Below are 27,086 nucleotides of genomic sequence, written 5' to 3'. Positions count from 1 at the left end.
TAACTTGTAGCCAACATGCCATGTGTGGAAATGCGAAAAACGCAAAGGCATGTCATTTAGCAATGTCAGTGCTTCTTGGATATCTGTGTGAAACTAAGAACCATAGGATAGTTTTCAATGACACAAATCTTCTGTCTCATCCTACTAGTAACGGTCAGCAGCCATGTCGTCGGACTCAGAAATGGCAGTGTTTGGAGAGGCTGCGCAATAGTTGCGCAAGTCTGAAAAGGAGCGCCTGGAAGCCCAGAACAGGCCATTTGATGCCAAAAACAGCTGCTTTGTGGACGACGAGAAAGAACTTTATGTCAAGGGGATGATCATTGCGCGAGAGGGTGGCAAAGTCACTGTCAAGACTAATGATGGAAGGGTAAATAGACAACTATTATGAAATATAATGGAATTGAGTGTAGCAATATGTTGCACCCACCACAATAAGCTAGGAAGGGAGTCTGACCTTTACTGTCATTGTTTCTTCCCAGACTGTAACAGTTAAAGAGGACCAAGTCTACCCTCAGAATCCTCCCAAGTACGACAAGATTGAAGACATGGTCATAATGACCCATCTGAATGAAGCCTCCGTGCTGTTCAACCTCGCCGAGCGATACGCAGCCTGGATGATCTACGTAAGTACTGGACTATGTGAGCAGGTTCCATTTATTTCAGGAAACAATTACTTTCCATTTTTCACCATCCACCCCACTTGGAAAGTCAACGTTGTGTACATTGTTTGTAAGAGCAGAAAGAGTGATTAGAAATGTGACCATTGAGAGTATCTCCTCGTGTAATAATGTCATTTATCTTAAAATGATTTGGAATGTGAATCATGCGTTGTACAACTATTGCCACATTTTAGTGCTGTGAGAAAGGGACCCCAGGCAGGTTAAACATTTTGAGAATAAAAAGGTGCTTCTCAGAAGCAGTGTCCATTTCTCAGAATGAACCCTTACTTTTCTGGATCCTCACTCTATGGTAGTCTTGGCTCCTTGCAGTGAGCACCTGGAGGCAGAAACACCAGGCTCTGGTTTTCATTCTGACACCATTGCCGCAGGTGTGTGATCCTCGTGGGAATGTTTCCTTTGCCAGAACCACTTTCTATGTCCCACCCCTTTCAGAAATGAGCAGCTTTATTCGGCTGTGATAACATATAAATGCCCCAGCTAAATCAATCACCTATGTCCCTGTGATATTGTTACTGGTTAGCCAGTTATGCCTGAGAGTAATATTAGAAAAACATTCTTAATTACTAGCTGTGCTGCTTGATTAAGAATAACCCTAGCAGCTCACTGAAACCTTTATATTATCAGACTCTGTAACGAGATGAACAGACAGAAAGAAAACAAGCCATGCAGGAGAAAAAACGCCAGGGGGGAGAAACTATGAGGTACAAAAGCGACCCCGCACAGCAAACAGCAATGCCAGGTTTTCATTGCAGCAGCAGATGCGGTGGACTTCCACTGACGCCCTTTGCACACGAAGCCCAATAATGTGGCCATCTCTTAGCCAGGAAAAGGTGTCTGGATGGAAGAAGTGTATGGGGCCAGCTTAGCAGGAACCTCAGTCAACTGCACAAGATGAAGGAATACCGACCATCTGGAAGAATGTAGAGCATAACTTTGGGAATAACTTGTGTAAACCAAATAAAAATGAAAATCACTAGGTAACAACTGTATGTGCCACTTTGAACTTAAATGACCCAAATGGCAAAGGAAGATGAATACAACCACTCCAGAGCTCACCAGCAAAATGAAGCCATGGAAAACGTGGTGGCCACAAAGCAAAAAGAAAGACACAACACATAGTAGGCAAGCTCCATCCATGTAGTTATGGGTATGTGTCCATATGAAATGCTGAAAATGTTCTTGCCTTGATTAATCAAAACATTATGATCATTGCAGAGTTATAATCATCATGGTTTTCCTTCCAGACATACTCAGGTCTCTTCTGTGCCACTGTGAACCCCTACAAGTGGCTGCCGGTGTACAATCAAGAGGTGGTCTCAGCCTACAGAGGCAAGAAGCGCCAGGAAGCCCCACCTCACATCTTCTCCATCTCTGATAATGCCTATCAATTCATGTTGACAGGTAAAGTTGGATTCTTTTATTCTTGTTCATTGATTTGTCTTCTTTTGCTAAACAATGACGTTTGCTTGTCTATGTCCTTTGAATATTCGATCAACAGATCGTGAAAATCAGTCTGTCCTGATTACGTGAGTAAAAACTCATTATTAGAATATAAGTACGCATGACATAAATAGCATGTTCTGTGTTATCGATGTATGCTTCCAACTAATTGTTCTAATTTACCTCTAGTGGAGAATCTGGTGCAGGAAAGACTGTGAACACCAAGCGTGTCATCCAGTACTTTGCAACAATTGCAGTGTCTGGAGAGAAGAAAAAGGATGCCCCCGCCATGGCCAACAAGATGCAGGTTTGTAAACTGTCTAAAATTAATTTGTTCCTTATACATTTCTGTTCCCATATGTTCATTCACACTTAGCAATTTTATCCTTCAGGGAACCCTGGAAGATCAAATCATCCAGGCTAACCCGCTGCTGGAAGCCTTTGGTAACGCCAAGACTGTGAGGAACGACAACTCATCCCGTTTTGTAAGTTTTCCAAGTTCATTTACTATTGTCGCTTTTGAAGGTACAATTTATGTCTCTCAGTATAAACCTGAGTTCAAAGTAACCTCCGTTTCCTCTCTAGGGTAAATTTATCAGAATCCACTTCGGAACCACAGGAAAACTGGCTTCTGCAGATATTGAGACATGTAAGACTGCATTCAACACTGCAGATTTACCTGAATATGTCTAGAATTAAATGACGCTAATATGTAATGTATCATTCATTTTACAGACCTGCTGGAAAAGTCCAGAGTCACATTCCAGCTCTCAGCCGAGAGGAGTTACCACATCTTCTACCAGATCATGACCAACAAGAAGCCGGAGCTGGTGGGTAAGTTTCTGAAACTGATCATATACCAGGTGTCTTCCTCCTACATCAGTAACGTGTTAAAAGAGAATATGGTGACAAAGCAGTTATAACAAAGAGCACAGGTTGGGTGTCAGTGCTCTTTTGTCAGTAAAATAGAGGACTGCAGGTGCTACTGAAACCTTTTTGACGCATGCAGGACAAGAAAGGACCTCATGGGCCTACATACAGTCTGTGCAAAGGCTGACTGTGCAAAGGCTGACTGTACAAATGGCCACTATTCTGTGTGGCTCACAGAAACACGCCTTACAGAAAGAGGGTTGCCGTTGCTTTTGGAAAAACCCAAGCAATAACTGAAATCGTCCTGTGGCACATTCAAATATGAAAATCCCTTCTTATGCAGGCATGTTCATCTTAGAAAGGGGGAGCTTCTGCTTGCCCTGGCACGATCGCATAGATGAACATGCACCAAGACAAGACATCACCGACGAGGTAGGCCTTCGTGATTTACTTTTCGTGACCGCCCCTTTTGGGAGAATAATATTACTAAAATAAAGTGCACAGTTTTCTGTACACCTAGTGTACAGGTCAGCAGGTGTTTAATGTTCATGAATAATTAATATGGAGTACACCTTGCTGTATATTTATCTTACAAACAAAAATTACAAAATGAGGATGGTGTTTTTCCAGTGATGGTTTATTTGAGAAATATTAGCTTTAAAAACCGTCTTCGTTTCTACTTTTTTAACAACAAAAAGGCTTAACATAATGTAGGGAGTTTTTGTCAGGCGTACTCCTGCTGATGTGGTGGGATCATTTTTGGTGGAAATGCAATGCTAGCCTGGTCCCCATTTCATGGGAGGCAGGCTGCATTTTTTTTTCGTTTAAGGGACTTTACAGAACAAGCTACGAAAGGGGTGTTTTTCTTGAAGAATAACATAGCAATAGCCCTGATGCGTTTGGAGTTTGTGTTCCCAGAGTGCGGGCAAAGGGATGATAGGTGGAAATATTTGTATATTTTTCTGTTCTCAACAAAGTATGGCAGGTCTTCCAACACTCTCTTGCCAGGGACCATGGACACATTGGCTGCTGCCATGAGGTTTTAGATGGCAGAATCCTCACCTTTAATGCAAAATAAAAATAGACAGAGCATCCATCCATTTTTAGCGCATATCCAGCTTTTGCCTGCTTCTTAATCAACACAATACAATTTTGCAGAGGAGAACGAGATGTTTGGAATACATTAGTTCTGAATGAGTGACAAGCAGTATGACACTGTAGCATTTCACTGCCTGCATTATTTCTACTCAACAGAAATGCTCCTGATTACCACCAACCCATATGACTTCCCAACCATCAGCCAGGGTGAGATTGCGGTGAAGAGCATCGATGACGAGGAGGAGCTGCTGGCTACTGATGTGAGTTACAATGAATGTTGATCACCATGCCTCTTCATCCACAGTCACTACTAATAAGAGGTGCAAAACTAATAATAGGTGGGCATTCCATTAAGTAGAATATCCCAATCACAATATGCTTCCTTTCATTTAATGACAGAGTGCCATCGATATCCTGGGGTTCAACCAAGATGAGAAGTTCGCCATCTACAAGCTGACAGGAGCGGTCATGCACCACGGAAACATGAAATTCAAGCAGAAGCAGCGTGAGGAGCAGGCCGAGCCCGATGGCACAGAGGGTAAGGCATGCTGTGCACTTCATCAGGAAACATAACAGATGACAAAGAGATCAATTACACAGGGATCGACTCCAGAGCTTAAATGTGAACTGACTCTTTTGAGAAATAGGAAAACTGCCATGGGGGCATCCGTCACTGTGCTCCTGCTTTCTTCAAAAACTACTTGCTGAACACTAGGTTGAAGGGCCTCCCAGTTCTGGCCAGCAAAGGTGAGCGTCGGGCGGCCCAGCAGTTGGGACGTGCCTGGCCAATACTAAATGAAGGCCAACAGGTTCTGCAAAAACCTATGCTCACAGCAATTGTTAATTCCTGCATGTCCTGAAAATCGTTCTCCTAAATACTCATGAATCGGTCTACAAGTGAGGAACCATCTTGCCTTGACTGGTGCACTGACAGCCAAGTTAACACTGATCACAGCACAGTTGTGTCATAATCAAGTTGGTGGATGCTAATGGCTTGTGAAAGCTCAAATGACATCTCGTAAAAAAGTAACAAATTAAAATGGTGAAAACAAGAGGCACGCATAGGCATGTGAAGGACTGTCCCTACAAGGTGTTAGACAGACGGCGACTAGCTGCAAGCAAGGGAACGATTACTGCCCCTGCATGTATCTTTATGTAAAAGATTTACTAAAGAGAACGCACTTACATCTTATTCAGATTATCATAGGAAATAGGCAGTCCCATGACAATTGCAACGCGCTCTTTGTAAATGAAAACAACGTTTACATAATACATATCTGTACTGTGCTTAATACCCTTACATAGGTTCCACACCCTCCCAGGAAATATTTCAGCATGTGCCATTTGCAGTACCTCTCATTCTGACTAAGACATTCTCTGAGAACCTGGAAACATCTTTTTCAAAATTTGGCCAATAAAGCACTGTGCTTTGCCAGGCACCGCATCCCAGAATTCTTGCTGTGACAACTCAGGATTTTGTCTATCTGGACTTATCTGAGCGTGGCCAAATTCTTCCGGATTGCAAGCAACATTTGTGTAATTTTTACTTTAAAAATCAGTGTATCCACGACTCTACAATCCCTGCCCACAAAAATTCTAAGGGAGAGGTCACAGCCCTTAGTCCCAGTATTCTCTTCATTGGGAGTTGTGCATTCACCATGAACAGAGCTGAGGTGATGGCACTGATTAAGAAGCCATCCTTGGCCCCTGGCTAACCTACTTTCAGTTTGGTAGAGTTGGCCAAGCTCTTCAAGATCCTGGTAACCTCAAAGCTTCTGCATTTTCAGGAGCCAAAAACACGTTTGGACTCTCATCAGTCTCGCAAAGCAAGGGTGGGTCTGAAAGTGAACGTTCCCTCAGTGTAGTAAGCCGCCGGGCTGATGATGGTGGTGTTAGTACACTGGCTTTTCAAGGTGTTTCATCTTTATTTGACTCATTAGTCATGCTTTCCTGGTGACCTGTCCGTCCCAGATGAAGGCCATACCCATGCCCTTTGACTGATTTGCTTCTTTCAGTTGAATTGCTCTCAGTGCGTGACAATGTTTCCATTCACTTCCTCGACCAGCCTCTGTCTGGCATTCTGCAGGGGTCAGGACTTCGGCCCACACTCTTGTATAGCCACTCTAGCTATTAGCTGTCTCATTTTCTCTGTTTGATCCACCATGCCTTTCCTCTGGAGATCATGGCCATATCTTGTTCAATGGGTCTATGTAATGCAACATGCATGCTTGACTTCCTGCCACACAAGAATTTCATGCACAAAGCTGAATGGTAATAAAACTAACACAGTGGGTTTCAGAAAACGGAAGCATCTCAGGTGTTCTGATCACTGGACCATCATTTTAGCATCATGCCCATGCCTGTCACAGAGGTCTGCAAACTTGAAGTCTAATTTGTTGAAGGCCTTTCCTTAGTCCCACAATTCAAAACAGTTCTGCTTGAAGATCCTACAAAGAGAGTTTCGATTTGTCTGAGTAGCATCATAGTTCAGTTACTGGGTTACCACCACACTCACTGCAGCACATCCTCTCTTCCCACTGATACAAATACCTTAACCAGGATCTCTCAAATACTCGCTGATAAGTGCCTTTATCATCCGTATGATGCTGCTGCCCAATTCCTCAGGCATCAAGACAAAGCAATACATTTTGTCAAATGTCTTCCACCTGTATGAGCTCTTTATGCAAACGAAGATTAATTTTAAGGTGACATGCAATATTTTTCATTAGGTTGCCTTTTCCACTGGCCGTTCTATTCTCCTGTGGAGGTGTAAATGCTACATTTCTCTTCTATTTGAAAAAAATCCTTAAGATGTATCGTGAGGCAGACAGTTTGTGTTTCAGGCTCCAATCGTTACACAAAACAACACAAATATCACACATCGACACCAATTATTAGAAGTTCTTCCTTAATAGATGTCACCTAGAACTACGGTCACTCAAACTCTGCAGGCCTGCACATTTCAAAGAGTAGTATTTTGTATTTTTATGTAATCGATTGGGAGATATTCTGCTCACTTTGCACACTGTCATTTTAACTGCCTTCCCTGTTCCTGTTTCTATTTGTTTTTCAAACAAACCTCTGTATCTTTAAATAGTTCCCTGCACATTTAAATACCGGTTGTTCTTCCCGCCTCGTTTTCATCAATATAGTTGTTTTCTTTCTCATCAAAGGGGGGCGATCTCTGCTGCCTGGTGGCGGAATAATGTCCAATTTACTGATACCAGCCTGCTGGCCAAATTTAGAAATTACTTCCAACCTGGCAGCGGTTCCTGAAAAAAAACATTAAAGTTTGGAGCACACATGAGGGAGCTGTTTGTCAAACTGTTTTTGTTATTTTCACAAAGAAAATCCAGAATCAGTATTTTCTTTAAAAAACAAAAACCCCATCACCATGGGTATTAGACTATTTTCACTTCCCTTTCCGCCAGGGCTTTCCTGGGCTTTCCAGGGCTTTCCTGGCAGTGATTGGCAGTGAAAACTGACCTCTATGTCTGTCCAACTGCCTGTCTAACTAAATTAGGTTGGCGAACATAGAGGTCAACCTCCGGAGCCGGACCGTCAGGGGTGTAAACTTGGACACAATTTAGGGATCACCAGGGGTCGCAGCTGTGACCTCGGCTGGCCCTTTTTGACCCATGGCACTGCCTTTGCGACCCCTGGCTTAAGAGGTGGCAAAATTAGAGCCAAGAACACAGTGGTAGCTTGCATTTCCAGCATCAAGCTTCAGCCTTTCCTGCTTATTTCTGATTACATCAATAGTGATAAATAACCTACCATTAACTATTAATGTAATAAAAAAGTGAAACAGCAGGACCTGGAACAGAACCTCTAGGTAAGTGAATTAAAATACTTTTCATTCTCTTTTTTATGCGTGCATGTGGGTGAGAGAGATAGTTCTAGTAAGAGAGTGTATGTGAGCATGTGTGTTAGTTTGTGGAATAGTGCATGTATGTGAAGGTGAGTGAGAATATATAAGTGTGTCATAGTTACAGTGAACAAGAGAGTGAGAATAAGTGAGTTAGGGTAACAGTGAGTGCAATTATTGTGATGTCATGAAGGTTAAGGTCATGCGACCACTTCTTGTGACATCATTAAGGTTAAAGGGTGCATGATGTCACTTCTGCTACCCCTGCCATTTTGGTGAATTAACGCCCATGGGTATAACCATGGCAGACAAGCAGTACTCCCCACCATGGTTGCACCTATGGTCGGGCTGCATTTAAATTTGGCTGGGCGGACCATCATCTTGCCTTTAAGGATACTATGTCACCAGTGCGGTGGAGGATCCTTACCACCAACATTCAGATCAGCCCCAAAGTGTCACTTCTGTCCTAAGAAGGTCTCATTGAGAATCTTACACATCCTACAAGGGTAACTGTGATGGAGGTCCAGGTGTTTGCATTACTATGGACTAAGTGTATCACTTTTTTTAGGGGCTAAGAGTATGCATGGAATATCTAGGAAGTGAAAAGGGAAATCTGCTGAAAATGTAGGACATAATCTTAATACATGTTTAGAATTAATTTGCACTGGACATCAAAAACCCTACTATTACAACTTTGCTGTTGATACACGATGAGCATGAAAGGTAAATAACAGTACACAACAGTGCCTTTATTTGTTGTGATACTACAAGAGCACCTGCAAGTCAAAGGCGTGAAAGCAGATAATCACCTAATTTCTCTTGACAGTTGCTGACAAGATTGCTTACCTGATGGGTCTGAACTCAGCAGACTTGCTTAAAGCGCTGTGCTACCCTAGAGTCAAGGTTGGCAATGAATTTGTCACCAAGGGACAGACTGTTAATCAGGTAAGTCTGTACTGCTTGCTGTGTATGCTCAGCAATGAAAGTATACATTTTAAATGCAAAAAATGTGAAACAATATATTGTTGATTAGACTGCTTGAGGCTGAACGATGTAAACCCTCCTCCACCAGGTCTATAACTCCATTGGTGCGCTCTCCAAGTCTGTCTATGAGAAGCTCTTCTTGTGGATGGTGATCCGTATCAACCAACAGCTGGACACCAAGCAAGCCAGGCAGTACTTCATTGGAGTCCTGGATATTGCAGGCTTTGAGATTTTTGATGTAAGTTTAAGATTTCATGGTGGGTGATTTACAGATGAACACTGATGCTATTGTCACAATAAATATCTACTTACACAATTCTGTTGTGTTTTAGTTCAACACTCTAGAACAGCTGTGTATTAACTTCACCAATGAGAAACTGCAACAGTTCTTCAACCACCACATGTTCGTCTTGGAACAAGAGGAATACAAGAAGGAAGGCATTGACTGGGAATTTATTGACTTTGGTATGGATCTGGCTGCCTGCATTGAGCTTATTGAGAAGGTGGGCGACTTAATGGACTTCTGGTATTGTTAATATCACTTACAAATATACTGAAGGCTCACAACGTTATACTTTTATTTCAGCCCATGGGAATCTTCTCCATCCTTGAAGAGGAGTGCATGTTCCCCAAGTCTACAGACACTTCCTTCAAGAACAAGCTGTACGACCAGCATCTGGGCAAGTGCAAGAACTTTGAGAAACCTAAGCCAGGCAAAGGAAAGGCTGAAGCTCATTTCTCCCTGGTGCATTACGCGGGTACTGTGGATTACAATATCACTGGCTGGTTGGAGAAGAACAAAGATCCACTGAATGACTCGGTTGTCCAGCTGTATCAGAAGTCCTCCATGAAAGTATTGTCCATGCTTTACACCGCTACTGCTGCAGAAGCTGGTAATTATTATGGTGTAACACATGTAAAAAGTACACAATGAAAAATATGCAAAGTAAGTAGTCTTGAGCAAATCCCTGATGAATGGAATTTTTTGCTATGTTTGAATTTTAGAAGCTGCTGCTGCTGGTGGAAAGGGTGGAAAGAAGAAGAAGGGTGGATCTTTCCAGACTGTGTCTGCGTTGTTCAGAGTGAGTGCTATTGATAAATATACATTTTTGCTGTACAAATAACCCTCTGGTATAACACAGTGGACAATACCTCTTCAGAGTTGCTTGGGGCATCGGTTTTACCATTTTCAATACCCCTGTATTACCTCTGCTGCAGGAAAACTTGGGCAAGCTGATGACTAACTTGAGAAGCACTCACCCTCACTTTGTGCGTTGCCTGATTCCAAATGAGACGAAGACTCCAGGTAGGGTGTCTCTGTAGTGACTACCCATTCAGTCATAATTGAGGAATTATGTTCTTGCTTCTGAGATTTAAGTGAACTGATGTGACTTTTTTCTGTGCTTCTAGGTGTTATGGACAACCATCTGCTGATCCACCAGTTAAGATGTAACGGTGTCTTGGAAGGCATCAGAATTTGCAGAAAGGGATTCCCAAGCAGGATCCTCTATGGTGATTTTAAGCAAAGGTGAAAAGAATACAAAAATGTTTAACTTCTGCATGAAAATGGACTAATCCCATGCATAGTGTATATTGGGGGGGGGGTGTTTACACCAAACAGAAGACAATGCCCATTTGCTTAAGAACATATGTAACTGCATACGACTATCTGCCAAGGTTAAGACACATACTGAAGGTGTCACAGAAAGCACTGTAATACATAATGTCCGGTACACATTAGAGCCACTATCCGGGATTATGTTCTATGAAGGATATTAGTGTTTTAAATAATTTAAAGGAACATGGTGTCAATATCAAAAAACTAAGTTTCATCTTTATTTATTTAAGGTACAAAGTACTGAATGCAAGTGCGATTCCGGATGGTGCATTTATTGACAGCAAGAAGGCTAGTGAGAAACTGCTGGGTTCCATAGATGTGGACCACACTCAGTACAAATTTGGACACACAAAGGTAGGAACTGATGTAATCAATTTAACTCATGCTGGCAGGTAATATTGTCGCGAGGATTTTTTAACATTCACTTTATATTAAAGGTGTTCTTCAAAGCCGGCCTCCTGGGTGTTCTAGAAGAGATGAGAGATGAAAAGCTGGCTGAGCTCATCACTCGTACTCAGGCTGCCTGCAGAGGGTTTCTCATGAGAGTAGAATTCAAGAAGATGATGGAAAGAAGGTGTTTATCAGAACTTGTTTATCAGAAAAACATGTTTTAGTGGCCAATACTGGCGCCTTTTTAACCTCTTTATTATTTCAACCCTGAACAGAGAATCCATAATGACCATCCAGTACAACATCAGGTCATTCATGAATGTCAAAACATGGCCATGGATGAAACTTTACTTTAAGATAAAGCCTCTTCTGCAGAGTGCGGAGACAGAAAAGGAAATGGCAAACATGAAAGAAGAGTTTGAAAAGACTAAGGAAGCCCTAGCAAAATCTGAAGCAAGAAAGAAGGAACTGGAGGAGAAAATGGTTGTCCTCCTTCAAGAGAAGAATGATCTTGCATTACAGGTTCAAGCGGTAGGTGAAATCTCATACATATTAAAGAAGACCAATCACATGTGTACTAAAATATAGGGCTTGATTTAAAATATATTTATATTTAATATTCCTTTAGGAAAGTGAAAACATTGCAGACGCAGAAGAAAGGTGTGAAGGTCTAATTAAAAGTAAAATCCAACTGGAAGCTAAAGTGAAAGAGCTGACAGAAAGACTTGAAGATGAGGAGGAAAGTAATGCTGAGCTGACAGCCAAGAAGAGGAAACTGGAGGATGAATGTTCTGAGCTGAAGAAAGATATTGATGACCTTGAGCTCACTCTTGCTAAAGTAGAGAAGGAAAAACATGCCACAGAGAATAAGGTAATTTTGTGCTTTTTCGTTTAAAGGAATGCTTTACAAAGAAATCAACATAGTAGGTATAAGATTGATGTAAACAATGCCATCCATATGTATTTTTCCAGGTTAAAAACCTCACAGAGGAAATGGCAGCTCTTGATGAAAACATTGCAAAGGTTTCAAAGGAGAAGAAAGCGCTCCAGGAGGCCCATCAGCAAACCCTGGATGACCTTCAGGCAGAAGAAGACAAAGTCAGCACTCTAACCAAAGCCAAAACCAAGCTGGAACAGCAGGTTGATGATGTAGGTGTCCATGTACAAGAAGCATAAACACCAGAGAATATGTAAAACCGCCCCTATCATTAGCCTTCCATTCACAGTCTCTTTAACATTTTCATTGTATTAGTAGTGGGAGTTGTGAGACACAATGAGACAACAGAATGTTCCTGCGCACTGCAATGCTGAAAACTGCCCTAATAGGGGTAATATGTAAAACAATTGTTCACTTCACACTGCTTTAACTTGATTTTTGATGCCAAATTTTTCTGTGAATTGTAGTGTTAGTCTCCTGTATCTCGTGATACAACTAGATTGTAACCAACTGTTAAAAAAAGCACAGCAAATTCTTATTTGAACAATGTATTTTATTGGATAGGCACTAAGGTGAGATGACTAACCAGTTCAAACAGTATAGACCTAAAAGGTGTACATCAAGTGCCCGTCTTTTTGTGAAAGAAATATTTTTGCAAGTAACTTAGATGAAACAGTAAAACAATCCTGATTGCTGTCAATGATATACAATATTGTGGTTTCATATTCAGCTTGAAGGTTCCTTGGAACAAGAAAAGAAACTTCGTATGGACCTTGAGAGGGCTAAGAGGAAGCTTGAAGGTGACTTGAAGCTGTCCCAGGAAACTGTGATGGATCTTGAGGATGATAAACAGCAAAGCGAAGAAAAACTGAAAAAGTTAGTGTAGCATGTTACTTAAGTGGGAAAACAGATATAAAACATAGTTGTTTGTCTTAAAGTACAAGGCCTGATGGTGATAGCTTCCAAGGCTTACAATATACCATTCCGTGGCATTTTTTATTTCAAATGTATTTTTCAGACCATTTAATAAGGGACAAACAACTTTCTGTACACTAGTTATCCATTCATTTGATTATTTAAACGTCCAGCTTTGCAATATTCCATTATATATTTGTTCTCCTCACAAGTTAAAATTTTGTAAACCAACAATACTTAAATCACCCAATGACTTAATGCCATTACAGCATATTTGTACTAACAAGGATTATCTGTTAACACAGGAAAGACTTCGATTTAAGTCAAGTTCAGAGCAAGATTGAGGATGAGCAAGCTCTGGGTGCCCAGCTGCAGAAAAAAATCAAAGAGCTTCAGGTTCTGGATTTACAATGCAAATTGTCAGTGGAGTAGACCTTCAGTAAGCAATTCCATTATCATTAGAATGGTATTCACACTGACATTCACAGAATGTGATATTTCAATCTTTCAGGCCCGTATTGAAGAACTAGAAGAGGAAATTGAAGCTGAGCGTGCAGCTCGAGCAAAGGTTGAGAAACAGAGGTCTGATCTCTCCAGGGAACTTGAAGAAATCAGTGAAAGACTGGAAGAAGCTGGTGGAGCCACTTCAGCCCAGATTGAAATGAACAAAAAACGTGAAGCAGAATTCCAGAAACTGAGACGAGATCTAGAAGAGTCCACTCTACAGCATGAAGCTACTGCAGCTGCCCTTCGTAAGAAGCACGCTGACAGTGTGGCAGAACTTGGGGAGCAAATTGATAATCTTCAGCGGGTCAAACAAAAGCTGGAGAAAGAAAAGAGTGAATACAAGATGGAAATCGATGACCTTGCCAGCAACATGGAGAATGTTTCCAAGTCAAAGGTATGTTGTTATGATGCACATTTCTGATCAATGACTTTGATTAAATATTTGATTCTAATGCCAACATAATATTTTTTAAAAGGCCAACCTTGAGAAGGTGAGTCGTCTATTGGAAGACCAACTCAGTGAGGTTAAAGCCAAAGATGATGAGCATCAGCGTCTTATTAATGACCTCACCACTCAGAAGGCACGCTTCCAGACGGAAAATGGTATGTATGCCAATAGAAATGTCTTAAATCAATAAATGCATTTATGAGTGTTTTGAATGAATGTGCATTATACTCATACTCCATAGTAGAGTTTCAGGGTTAGCTTTGGAAGGTTACTAACTAGAACATTTTTTTCTGTAGGCTTTTGAACGCCATGTAGGTGATTCCTGATAAATGTGTGGGAGTTAATTAAAAATTCATGACCTCAATGGAAAGAGGCATTTGAGTTTGTATTTTCAGGCAAATGTGTTGTAATTAATATGAGATTTCTATGTTGGGGTGATGGTTATCAGACAGATCAAACGTTTGAATCTTCATTTTCAAACAATCAGGACCACTTACTAAGCAACTTGATAAGCGATATGCGATTGGAAGTATATTCTACATGAATCAGTGTGAACTACCTTTCAGATTTTAGGCATACTGAAGGCAAAGAATTTTTTTTCTCTGTGAGATTTAATTAAAATTAATTACAGTCACCCAGATGTAATTCCATGATCGCTTTGGCCGGAGGTCTTCTGCCTTAGAATGGGAGACCGTGGATGGCAGTAAGAAGGACCTTAAATTAGAGTAGCAATATTTTGCAAAACCGTTAAGTAGGTCTGTTCCTTTGGACTTCTATTTAGTTTTATAAAGCATTGCATGTTTTCTTTCAGTTACTTCAGATAACTGAAAACTTTAAAGATAAAGCCAGCCTTCAAAAACCTGTGAGGTCCATTAGAGTCCAATTGTTGTTACAAAACTATGTCTGAAGTTCTTCACTCTTGACAACTTTTTCGCAGAAGCTCAGTCATTGTGCCAGTTTGAAAAGTTTTCTTTCAGCTGTTTTCTACACCAAATGCAGTTTGATTTGTCTCTCAGGCGTGGATTGACAGTGTTCCGAAGGCTAGGGCATACTACCCCCAACAACCTACTCCAATGTTTGAGCAACACGTTCTGGTTTGAGCACATCGAGGGTGGCAGGAGAGGTGGGATCACACATGAAGATATTTTGATCTTCAACAGTAACCTTTGTAAACCTTAGAGTTACACCAGAAGGCAATGAAAGTGTAGTACGAAATATGAAGTAGATATTATCCACTTACTAGAATATCTTACATAAAATATTGAGGGCCAAAATATTGACAAGTTATGTATATATAAGTAGAAATAGATTTACTTTACTTAACTCCATTTATATGTGCTTTGATGATAAACATATCTTCAAAGTATGGAGATTTGGAGCAATGAATAGTAAATCCATACTTAATTTATATTTTGGCTATTATATTCTTGTAAAAAATATTTCTACAGCCACCAATGAAGGGCTACCAATGGTAGTCTGGTGCGGCTAGTTTTTTTGCAGATTCAGGCACATCAGTACTGCCTCGCCTCTCAGTCAGGTTCCTTGTGTACAATATGTAGAAAGGCCATGTGATGAGGCATAGTAAGCATCAAATCAATAATCACTGTAGGAAGATGGGGGTCAAATGTAACCTATGGACCTGCTCTAGCGTCTGAATTTTATGCCAGATGTATTCAATTAAAAGCTTTCCCTGTGACATATACATAAAGGCCAGATGTATCAAAATACATTTTGCGTTTCCTAAATAGCGACACTATAGAAATCGCTATTTCGAAAATGCAAAATGATATGTATGAATTTGCTGATTTCCTAATCGCGATTCTTACAGAGTAGGAATCGCTATTAGGAAATTGTAATTACGAAATCCCATGACATTTGTTCATATGGGCCGGTTTTGCATTTCCCAAACAGCGATTTCTTATAAGGAAATCACTATTTGAGAAATGAAAACCAAGGATAGCTATGAGCAACAGCCCCCTGTGATGCCCCCCAAAGCTAATGGTGCACATATAGGGCACATATATGCCCTAGGGGCACGTGTATGTTCTACTGAACTTTTTTTTAAAAATGCTTCAATGGGTGCTTTTCTAAACTTGTACATGGTTCCCATGGGATTGGAGTTGATGGTAATTGCATTTTCTAAATGCTCAATTCGCATTTAGGAATGCTTTGTACATGTACTTTGGAAATCACAAATAGGAAATCCCTATTTGCGATTTTCTATTTGGGGATCGCAAAATGCGATTTCTAATGGGTAGAAATCACATTTTGCATTTCTCTACATGGTTTTCTACATCTCAAAAGGCCATTTAGCATTTCTTAACGGCCCGAAATAGCGATTTGAAGAAATGCTAAATGGCTTTGTACATCTAGCCCAAAATGTATTTATGCACCCAAGTGTTTTTCCTCAGTCTCAGTAAACAAAGATTGGAATGTGTTCAAATATGAGCACAAACACTGAAGTTAAGGTTATGGGTATACACATAGTAAAACACGGTGGCTGAAGTATTGCATTTTTGTTTTAATGTTTGAGATCTTGAGAAGGGCCGGTAATGGACAGAAGTCGAGTTTTCCTTTTTTTTTTTTTTATAAGAGAAAGTACCTTAAACAATAAACCACCGTCTCTCTTATAGTGACAAAGTTTTTCTTACATGGGGCTGCATAGATAATGTCCGGCTGCCCCAGTAAAGTAATATTCAGTCCAAATGCAGGAGCTCAGCTAGGAACGAACAGGAAGGACTGTTTTTATTTCAAGCAAAAATGTAACAGAATCATAATTTTTCCTTGAAAGGGGAACTTGCTCGCCAACTGGAAGAAAAAGAGTCTTTAATCTCGCAACTGACAAGAGGAAAGCAGGCGTTCACACAACAGACAGAGGAACTGAAGAGGCAGCTGGAAGAGGAGACAAAGGTATGTCGCAGTCCGACTTCAGGATCCTTGCTTGCACTGGGGTAGCCGCCATATTTGAAATCCAGCTTTGTACATAATCACCTACACTGGACCGTGGATGCGAATTTCTGGGAAGATCTATGTAGGTTTTTTTAATTGGTAGATTACTTCGAAAGTGAATACTCGCAAAGGTTCCTCTCAAATTATGCACACCATCCCAATGTCACATTTACATCAAAGAAAGGTCCTTGCATTTATATCAATGCTAATTCTCAAGCTGCTCAGATAATGATGGTCTAAAGTACTTTGAGGAGAAAGGCATAAGTCAATGGAAATGTTACGGTCTATGCTTCTGAGACAGTATGGTCGACCCTGTAACTGTCTGAACCTGCAACAAAAGCGGTATTATGGCTTTACTACTTAGTTACAACCCCTTAGCACACATGCATGGCCATGAGCAGGTTGTGTATAGATGGTCATTCTTTTCAATGGCAAAGATGACCTAACAAAAGATGGAATGCTTCGCACAGGGCACAAATGTATAGTGTCTGTAGTTAATTATAGAAGACTAAAGCATTCAGAATTTAGGGGGTGATTATGAGTCTGGTGGTCACAAGACCACCAGATTCGCGGTGGTGGTCGACTGGCGTGGCTGTGGGGGTCCGACCACTACATTATGAGGTTGGCGGGCAGACCCGCCAACCTACCCCCGTCCCTACCAGGATCCAAGATCCCGACAGGTTGACAGCAGTCCTGATTGTAATCAGCCAGGGTGGCGCTGAACTCAGTGCCGCCCTGCTGATTACAGCCTTGTTCTCCACCAGCTGGCGGAGAACACGCACAGGGGGCTACAGGGGGGGCCCTGCCCAGAACCCATGAAAAGCTCATTGTCTGCTGTGCAACAGTGCACATTTCAAGGGTTCTGGTACACCCTGCATGCAGCAGCATTGCTGCTGGCTCAATTATGAGCCAGGAACAATGCTGCTGCCCCTTTCCCACTAGACTGACCAGCGGAAAACTTGGTTTCCGCCGGTCAGTGCAGTGGAAAAGTTGTAATGGGGATGGTGGGGAGACCACCATCATCAGGAGGTTGGCGGACAAATCTTTCTCCTAATGACCCCCTTAGTCTTGTCTTTGATCGGTCATTCCTAGTGTTGTATGACCATCAGAATCACAGGCTTGCAGAATTTTCTTCCATCTTAGTGGTCCATTGAGTCCTCTCATGCTACGGGTACAAACAAGATGTGGATCTCTTGCACTGTGTGCCTAATGTGTCAAGGTGGTTTCCACTGATGCTACAGAAAGAGGCAAACAGACACAGGGGCAGCCTATTGCTCAGAGCAGCGATGAAGATGTCCAGCAGTAAGGGCCAGATGCTTCTTTGGTTGCAGGAGCAGCCAATGAGTGGGTCCACTTTTGAGCTGAGAAAGCTGAGTTAACATACGTTTTATTGCTATCTTTACTTACTATGTTCTATTCCCATAAGCTCATCTATTTCATTCTAATTGAATTATGCTGGAGGCTACTTTCCAGTTGATAGGGGTAAGCTCTCCGTAAGCACAATTAATTGCACACTACCTGTATCCTTGTTGACAATCTCAGCAGAAAAGTTAAAGACTGAAAAAACATGAAATATAAAGTCTCACTCTGGCCATCATTATGAGTCAGGCGGAGTTGAATTAGCTCATAGAATTTCACTTGACCTCATTCCAAGTGGTTTGGTTTCCCTACACATAATACGTCTACATGGTAACGTCACATGAGGCTTTGGCAGCAGCAGCAGCTGAACCTCATTCCCCATGTTTTTCTGATGCATAAAACCTTCCCCTTCCCCCCACTCTCCCACTCCATTCAGAGACCTACACATACATTTACTACATGTTCTCAGCAGATGGTAAATGTATGCCCTAAACCTCATGGCATTGAGGATTCCATGTGGATTTATGACTGGAAAAATATGTGCTGCATGGTAATGCCACACTCCATGAGGTTTAACTGGTAATTGCACAGTACTGGTGCAGATTCTCTCCATGATAACTGTAAAACTACTTTAGATTTTACCGTCCCCCCAGTTCTGTGCAACTCTTGTAGCGAGGGGCTTAACGGTGCCAGCACCCTCCTTAAGGACAGTTTGCGTGGGAAGTGAGAGTTGTGTTTTTTTTACGTACAAAAACGAGGAGTGGAAGCGAGAACCTTGTTTCTCGAGGTTCTGGATTAAACTGCCCGATCTTTGGACCCACTGCTGCTTACAAATCATAAGAGGCTGGCCTTGGCTCAGAGTTCATCACTATTTTATCCAATCGCCATGAAGATCATGGCAGGTAATATTGTGATTTGCCGGACTAAGAAGATGTAATTGACAGAATGGCAAATATCTTGGAATTCATGTATTAGACTGACTTAGGTGCAGGGTGAGGCTTACTGTCAGACCAGTGGGTCAGAGCATGCAGCTGTCCTGATCACTAAATAGACAAATAGTCTTTTTCAAGCTCTGTCAAACTGACACGTTTTACAAGCATTTCACAAAGCAAGAATGTTTAACAAGCCAGTTCACATGAAGCTTCATGCCACTGCCTGCGGTAGGGGAAGATAATGAAACATAAAACTTGAAAAGCCAAAGTCGCAATAGAGCTGCAGTATTTTTCACATCCTTATTAAATCAGCAAGAAACTAAGCATCCAAGTGTTCCAGGTTGCACTGCACTAAACTAAAACAGTAACCCTGAAAACACGAACACAAATCACTAGCATTTGGGGATTTTTTTCTTTACAAACCAAAAAAGTCTAAGGATTTGAAAAATAAGGTAAAATGTCTGGTTTGAGAACAAGCTGGTTTACAAGAAAATGAAGGTTCCACAACAGATAACAAAATCATAGCTTAAAATATAGTGATCCTGTGACTAACATCAAGTGCAAACGTAGCTAAAGCAGTTCCTACATATATACTCGTAACAGTGATTGAGTATGTGTAAAACAGCGATGAGTTTTCATGCTTTCCTGTTAAGTGTAAATAATTTACATTTATAACGTGAAAGGGGATTGAAAGTCTCCTCTTCACGCAGGCCAAGAATGCCCTGGCACACGCCTTGCAATCTGCTCGACATGACTGTGATTTGCTCCGCGAACAATATGAGGAGGAACAGGAAGCCAAGGCTGAGCTCCAGCGCGCTCTGTCCAAAGCCAATGGGGAAGTTGCCCAGTGGAGGACAAAGTATGAAACCGATGCCATTCAGCGCACAGAGGAACTGGAAGAAGCCAAGTATGTTGGGTTTCACATATACATTTAGAGAGGGGTGACCGTGAGTTACAGCTTTTTTTATTGACGGGTTCTGAGTGACATCAAATAGACAAAGAGAGTGAAGCTCAAGTTGTCTATGCGGACATTCATAACCACAGGGTGAAAAACATCTACCTGATTCACTTGTTACCCAGCTATAACTTTATGTTATATATGGCTAGTGCTTCATTTCAGCCAGTGGTTGCAGCCGGGCCCCCAATCACTCATTTTTGGGGAATGGCACTTCATTTTCGTCATCAGACCTTAACCTAGAGCAAGAGAGAGACAAACACAAAAAAGTAAAATAAGGCAGAAAAGTTATGGGCTAGAGTCATGACTAGCCAGCCATGTTCATCACCTCTGACATTTGATCGCATCGGGGGCAAGGTTCTAAGTAACAATTTAGGCTCCTGCACTTATTCTTTTAAAAATTAAGCACTTTGTATGGCCCTCAAAATCATCTGCCTCTGCGTTAAACTGCTACATAAGCACAGAACATCAATGAGAAGCCATGCATAACAATTGCCTGCCCTCCCTGACCCAAATGTGATAAATACATTACCAACAACCCATTAACCAACCTCACCACCTGCCCTGCTTTCCTTCCCCCTGCAGCAGCTGTGCTTGCTGGTTTCAGTCAAAACAGACATGCAGCACTGTGCTGAAACGCTCTCAGAGGGCTTTTTAAGCCCGGGCCTGTAAGGCCTTTATGTTATATCAACAATGGGTAACAATTTTTGTTATCAACTATTGCTATGTCATAGCAGATTGTTAACAGATTAGGAATCTTATGTGAACAATGGAGGCTCTCGATGAGAGCCGTAGTAACAACGGGATACACCTAGTGTGGTTGGGTTATTGCCATTGTTTAATGAGGTGAGCTTTGCAAACATTTAGGAAGAAGCTGGCTCAGAGACTTCAGGATGCTGAGGAACAGGTTGAGGCTGTGAACTCCAAGTGTGCATCCCTGGAAAAGACCAAGCAGAGACTTCAGTCTGAAGTGGAGGACCTCATGGTTGACGTGGAGAGAGCCAATAGTGCAGCTGCAGCTCTCGACAAGAAACAGAAGAACTTTGATAAGGTAACACATGATGCAAAGCTTCATAGAAAGCATTTTTTATTCTTTGAACAGGTACTGTAAACTTATAAATTGATTTATGACAGGTTCTTGCAGACTGGAAACAGAAGTATGAAGAAGGGCAGGCTGAATTAGAGGCAGCTCTGAAGGATGCTCGATCCTTGAGCACTGAACTATTTAAGATGAAGAATGCTTATGAAGAGTCTCTGGATCATCTGGAAACCTTGAAACGTGAAAACAAGAACCTGCAACGTAAGACTTTGAGTATCAGCCTTGAAGTAAAAATAGCTCTTGAAAATGCCGGTCATTTTCCAAGACTTTATTTTGTTATGCATTTGTGGTCCTAAAAACATGCGAGCTACAGAGCTGTCAAATGGATAGTACACACATTCAAGTTTCTTTGAAACATTTACTATTGAAAATCTACCTTTCAAGAACTGCAGGGTAAAAAGGGAAAAAACTGCAGATATGTTGTATTGGCTGGGCCCAGGACTTAAGAGATTATAAATAGGTATTTTGTCAGATCTAAAAACTTTCTTGATCATACTCCAAATTTATCATATTAACAACGCCACCATTGATCATAGGTCAGTCTCCCATATGGCGCTGTGGAGCATCTGGATGGAGTCACTTAGGTAGAAAAAAGAGACACAAGCAGAACAGTTGACTTGCTGAAGCTTGATTCAAGACAGTAAAAAAGTCAAAATTATATTTGTTAGGTTGAAAGGCCCAGCAAATGAAAAAGAGGAGCCAATCACTAAAACGTTTTTGGAACAACAATATTAAAAAATACACTACCAATACCCTGCAAAGCATGTGATAACGGCAACATACATTCAAATTAATATTGGACAAGAGACAATATTAGCCTAACTGAAATATTTTTGTCCTCACTATAACATTTTGCCAATGGACGCCAATGGACGATAAAGACAGCAAAACAACCCATTGTATTATATTTCTACTTATTCCATGCATCATAATCATAATTTTAAAAACTTATTTTATTCTGGTTTATTTTCTATAATTTCTGCCTGTTTCTTTTCTAGAGGAGATCTCAGATCTTAGTGAACAAATTGGGGAAACTGGAAAGACTATTCATGAACTGGAAAAAGCAAAGAAACAGGTTGAACAAGAAAAGAGTGACTTACAAACAGCCTTAGAGGAAGCAGAAGTATGACAAAAAATTATTTTATTATTGCTAAAACCATTCTATGTAATACTTATTTCTAATAAACATTAAAATGGCCAATGATGTGTTCATTTTATGTCATAAAAGGGATCACTGGAACATGAAGAGGCCAAGATCTTGCGCATCCAACTGGAGCTGAACCAAATCAAGGGAGAGGTAGACAGGAAGGTGGCAGAAAAAGATGAGGAGATTGAGCAGCTGAAGAGGAACAACCAGAGAGCTGTAGATTCTCTACAGAGTACATTGGATTCTGAGATCAGAAGCAGGAATGATGCTTTGAGGCTGAAGAAGAAAATGGAAGGAGATCTGAATGAACTAGAGGTTCAGCTCAGCCACGCCAACCGCCAAGCTGCGGAAGCACAGAAGCAGCTGAGGAATGTACAGGGTCAACTCAAGGTACTTCTGGCCAAAACATTTTAAGCCTTAAGGGAGCATTTTTCTATATTCTCTTTAGACTATAGTTAACTAACTCTCAACATGTTTATTTTTCTGTAGGATGCCCAACTACATCTTGATGATGCTACCAGAGGACAAGAAGACCTGAAAGAGCAGGTGGTTGTCACTGAACGTAGAAACAATTTGCAACAGACCGAAATTGAAGAGCTAAGAGCTGCTCTTGAACAGACAGAACGATCTCGTAAAGTGGCTGAACAGGAACTTCTTGACGCGAGTGAACGTTTGCAGCTCCTTCATTCTCAGGTTGATATATCTTTTGATATACAGTTTGTGATGCATATACACATGAGTTGCAGAAAAATTCTGAATCTATTCCTCTCTCTTTTAAGAACACAAGTCTTATTAACACCAAGAAAAAGCTTGAGAGTGACAGCAGCCAGCTTCAAAATGAAGTAGAGGAAGCAATCCAGGAAGCCAGAAATGCTGAGGATAAAGCCAAGAAGGCCATCACAGATGTAGGTTTCTTGGAATGGATGGTTACTGACAAATTAAATATTTATAGATAAGCAGTTTGAATTAACGTAAAAGAATGTATGTGCCTTTGAGCATAAATAGTTCAGTGATTGTAAAAGCACAAACAAAAAGTGAAATATTGTAGTACATCTACTACATAGTATGACATATTTTCCCCATCATTCATTAAATTATTTACTTTGAAAAGAATCTGGCTAACTTAATAGTAAGCTGCATTTTATGCTTTGAAGGCTGCGTTGATGGCTGAGGAGCTGAAGAAAGAGCAAGACACAAGTGCCCATCTTGAAAGAATGAAGAAGAACCTGGAGCAGACTGTGAAGGACCTGCAGCATCGCCTGGATGAGGCTGAACAACTTGCAATGAAGGGTGGGAAAAAGCAGCTCCAGAAACTGGAGAGCAGAGTAAGTTACACAACAGATTGTTAGAGTATGACGTTAGAAGTCAATGACAGAATAATACATCTATACTACTTCCACTTTCAGGTCCATGAGCTGGAGAACGAGCTGGAAGCTGAACAGAAACGCGGAGTGGAAGCCATTAAGGGTGTCCGCAAGTACGAGAGGAGGGTTAAGGAACTAACATACCAGGTAAGTGTATATTTGCAGCTCGAACTCAATTCTATGTAAAAGTACTCAACTGCTACACATGAATACATTTGCAGTCTCTTCCATTGCAATTTCAATTTTAAATAAACTACCTTGAGTGCCATGCTTTTAACACATTAAGTAGTGTTAACACCAGAAGACCTTTCTGTTACAGTCTCACACACTAAACTTCATGTTTATTTGGCCATAATGTTTATAATAACACACATATATAATCACTAGACTTTTTCTAGATGTTTTCAACCTAAACTGCTGTAGATCATTACACAGAATGGGTTTACCATGAAAATGACGATTCCTAAATATGTATATTTTTAGACCAATTATATTTTGGGAGCGTCACTAAAGGGAATGAGTGCAGAGTATAAAGACCGCCATAGCTGTACTGCTACTGATATACAAAAGTCCTATTGTACAACTTCTTTCTTTGATTCCCTTTTCCTACTTTCACAATCTGTAACAGCAGTCCTGGAGGTGCAGAAGCTGTGATCATTCGTAAAGAAAGAGAGGGATCCCCTCGCTTGCTTCTTTAGTGTACGATGCCTGTGCAGGAACAGGGCAGGGACTCTGTCCCTGCTAAACCTGCCTTGTCAAATAGATAGAGGGAAGCAGTTTAGCAGTGCAGACAAAGACACAAGACAGCAGAGAATTTGTCATCCCTCCCTCAATGGCTCCCAACAAGAGACTGCAGTCGGTTGTCTGTGACCTTTGTAGCTACTGTTATTTATTGATAGCTGGAGCTACTGGGAAGCACAGAGGTGGAAGCTGCTAGGAGTCCTATTGTTTTGTGCACCTTTTATGGCTCTTGGGAAGTGTAATACAGCATCTAACATCCTGGGGTAGAGTGCTGTAATAGATTTATAGCTCACCTCAGGAGCTACAATGGCCATTAAAGGCACACTCCCTTGTTAAGGGCAAACCCAAGGTGGCATTTAAGGGCTGTATGGGCCACTGGGGATGGATGAAAGGCTATTGTGTATTTTCTGGCCAAGTCAGAAGAGAGCAGTTATTACTACAATCCCTCCATAATTATTACAAATACCGTTCATTAGGAATTGCATTTTGCACATGTATTTCTATTTGCTTTTAGTCTGAAGAGGATAAGAAGAATGTCCTACGGCTGCAGGACCTGGCAGATAAACTTCAGTTAAAGGTCAAAGCCTACAAGAGACAAGCTGAGGAATCTGTAAGTTACAAGTTATTTCAAACTTAATGTTCACAATAGATCTGCTGCTTATGCACAAATATTGCTCATAAATTAAGAAACGGACCAGGACTTCTTGTTGAGTTTTTTCATAAGTACAACAATTTAACAGTGAGGTGGGCTTAGAACATGTTTAATTTGTTGTCACTGCTGTTATACAAACAATGAGTGAAAGTAGTATAGCCATCACACTGTGCAATGGCGATTTTCATAAGGTCTGCTTAGAAACCTGAACAGGGTTTTATTAAGAATGTGTCTGACCACACAGGCTCCTTTAAAAAGAAGTATGATCGCCTATTGCACCTAATCTTCATGAGCATTCTGCAACAGCTCTTGCTTTGCTCTCATTTTACTTTAAAAAGTCCCCAAATCTGGCAACAAGAAAGACTTCCGACATCACGGTTCTCACAGCGCTATCTAATCGAGAGTCGGTAGCCTTTGGAACCTCTGACATGAAGTGCCTCTGAGATTCAGATTGGAGCAGCTACCTCAGTTGAACTTATCAGACAACTTCCAACCGCTAATGCAAAGGGATGAAACTGCCTTCATCAGATCTGAGCATTTGAGACTTTATGGAGTTTGCCATGTTCCCAGGTCAAAACTCAAAATAAACTACCTTGGTGTATTTTGCATCTACATAACGATGAGAGTTTGCAGAGCTCTCAGCTATGTTGTTACGATAAATATATATCAAGATTGTTTGTCCCGCAAAACAAAGTGAAAGGTGTTGGAGGGTGGTGTGTGTGAGGCTGACCTCCTTATATATTGAAGTGAGCAAAGTTGGATGACAGATAGTTTGTTGTTGGCTTGGATACTTCAGGGAGGTATTTAACTGCAGGTATTTATTGCAAAGAATAACAACTGTAAACTCTTTGTTGTTCTTTTAACAGGAGGAATAAGCCAATGCACAGCTGACCAGATTCAGAAAGGTGCAGCATGAGCTTGAGGAAGCAGAGGAAAGGGCCGACATCGCTGAATCACAAGTGAACAAACTCAGGACCAAGAGCCGCGATGTTGGGAGCAAGGTGAGATACATCTATGAGAGGATCACATTATTTATTTGCTTCTCAGAAAAAGGAAGTGGTTGGGTTTTAGAATGTTAACGGTATGGCCAGAGGCTGGGCCCAGGTTTACAAAAGGTTTTCTTCCACGATGCAAAGTGGGGCAAAGTGACACAAAGATCATTGGTGGTACATTTTTTGGAACCAAAAAGGTATTTTGTGCCAAGAGTTATTTTGCGCCAAACGTTGACCCTTGTACAGCGTCAAAATGGCTTTGTGCCCCACCCTTTGTTAATTTAAGCACAGCGTTGTGGCTGGAGCAGTACAGCACAACAAGATAGGCTTTGATGCAGGTCTACTGAAATAATGAGGCCTGACTTTGTACCAAACCCTAATGCCTTGTGAAAGCAGGCCCATGCAAGGGATCAAGTGGGACATTGCCCGATCATATCTACGTGTAATGCGTGCTTTACACTAAAACAAACATCTTGTGGCCTGTCCCCTGTGCAAACGTCTACAAAAAAGGAATTTGTACGGGAGGATGTAGGTGAAGTACAAAACCTAGGCTTGACAGTGGTGGCTCGCATTTATGGCATAGTGCAAGGCTTGCTAATTCTGCTGCTGCACTATTTACTGTTCTTCCCACAGTGCAGCACTACACGTTTTCACGTAACGCCCTGGTACACAGAAGGCTTTATGGGGGTCTAACGGGCGCTGCTCAGGAGGCCTGGAAGCAAGAACAGGGGATTGGAGCTCTGGTCTTAATTACAAATGCAAGTTGTTTAAAAGAATGACCTAAGGGTGAACACTTTTAATGACACTTATGGTACGATGCTGACACTGAAATGGGCAGAGGGACAATACTAAAAATGCTGATCTTTTATTTCTATAACTCAGCTTACTATAATATATCGTCGTAGAGCTAACAGCAGCTTAACAAAGACATCTCCTTTACATGTAATAGTTTAAGTAATCTTTATTTAAAAAAGTATATTCTATATACATTATTAATACATGTTCTATTTCCTAGAAAACCGAAGATGAATAGAGCTCCTGCTTCTATCAACAAGTGAAGAATAATAAAACATTTGCAAAATGTGAATTTTTTTACCTCCTTGTACCTATGTATGTATTTGTTGTCCTTGTGACGTCAACC

General features: G+C 41.1%; 1 pseudogene; it reads left to right on the top strand.

Moving 5' to 3' along the window:
• The first annotated feature begins 163 nt into the window (after nucleotides 1-163).
• LOC138262302 (myosin-4-like) lies at nucleotides 164-26,978 on the top strand (annotated as a pseudogene).
• The last annotated feature ends 108 nt before the right edge of the window (nucleotides 26,979-27,086 follow it).

This window comes from Pleurodeles waltl, chromosome 10, assembly GCF_031143425.1.
Source record: "Pleurodeles waltl isolate 20211129_DDA chromosome 10, aPleWal1.hap1.20221129, whole genome shotgun sequence".
In the NCBI taxonomy this organism is placed as follows: Eukaryota; Metazoa; Chordata; class Amphibia; order Caudata; family Salamandridae; genus Pleurodeles; species Pleurodeles waltl.
The sequence above is the reverse complement of the archived record's forward strand: the minus strand, read 5'-3'. Positions and strand labels throughout refer to the sequence as shown.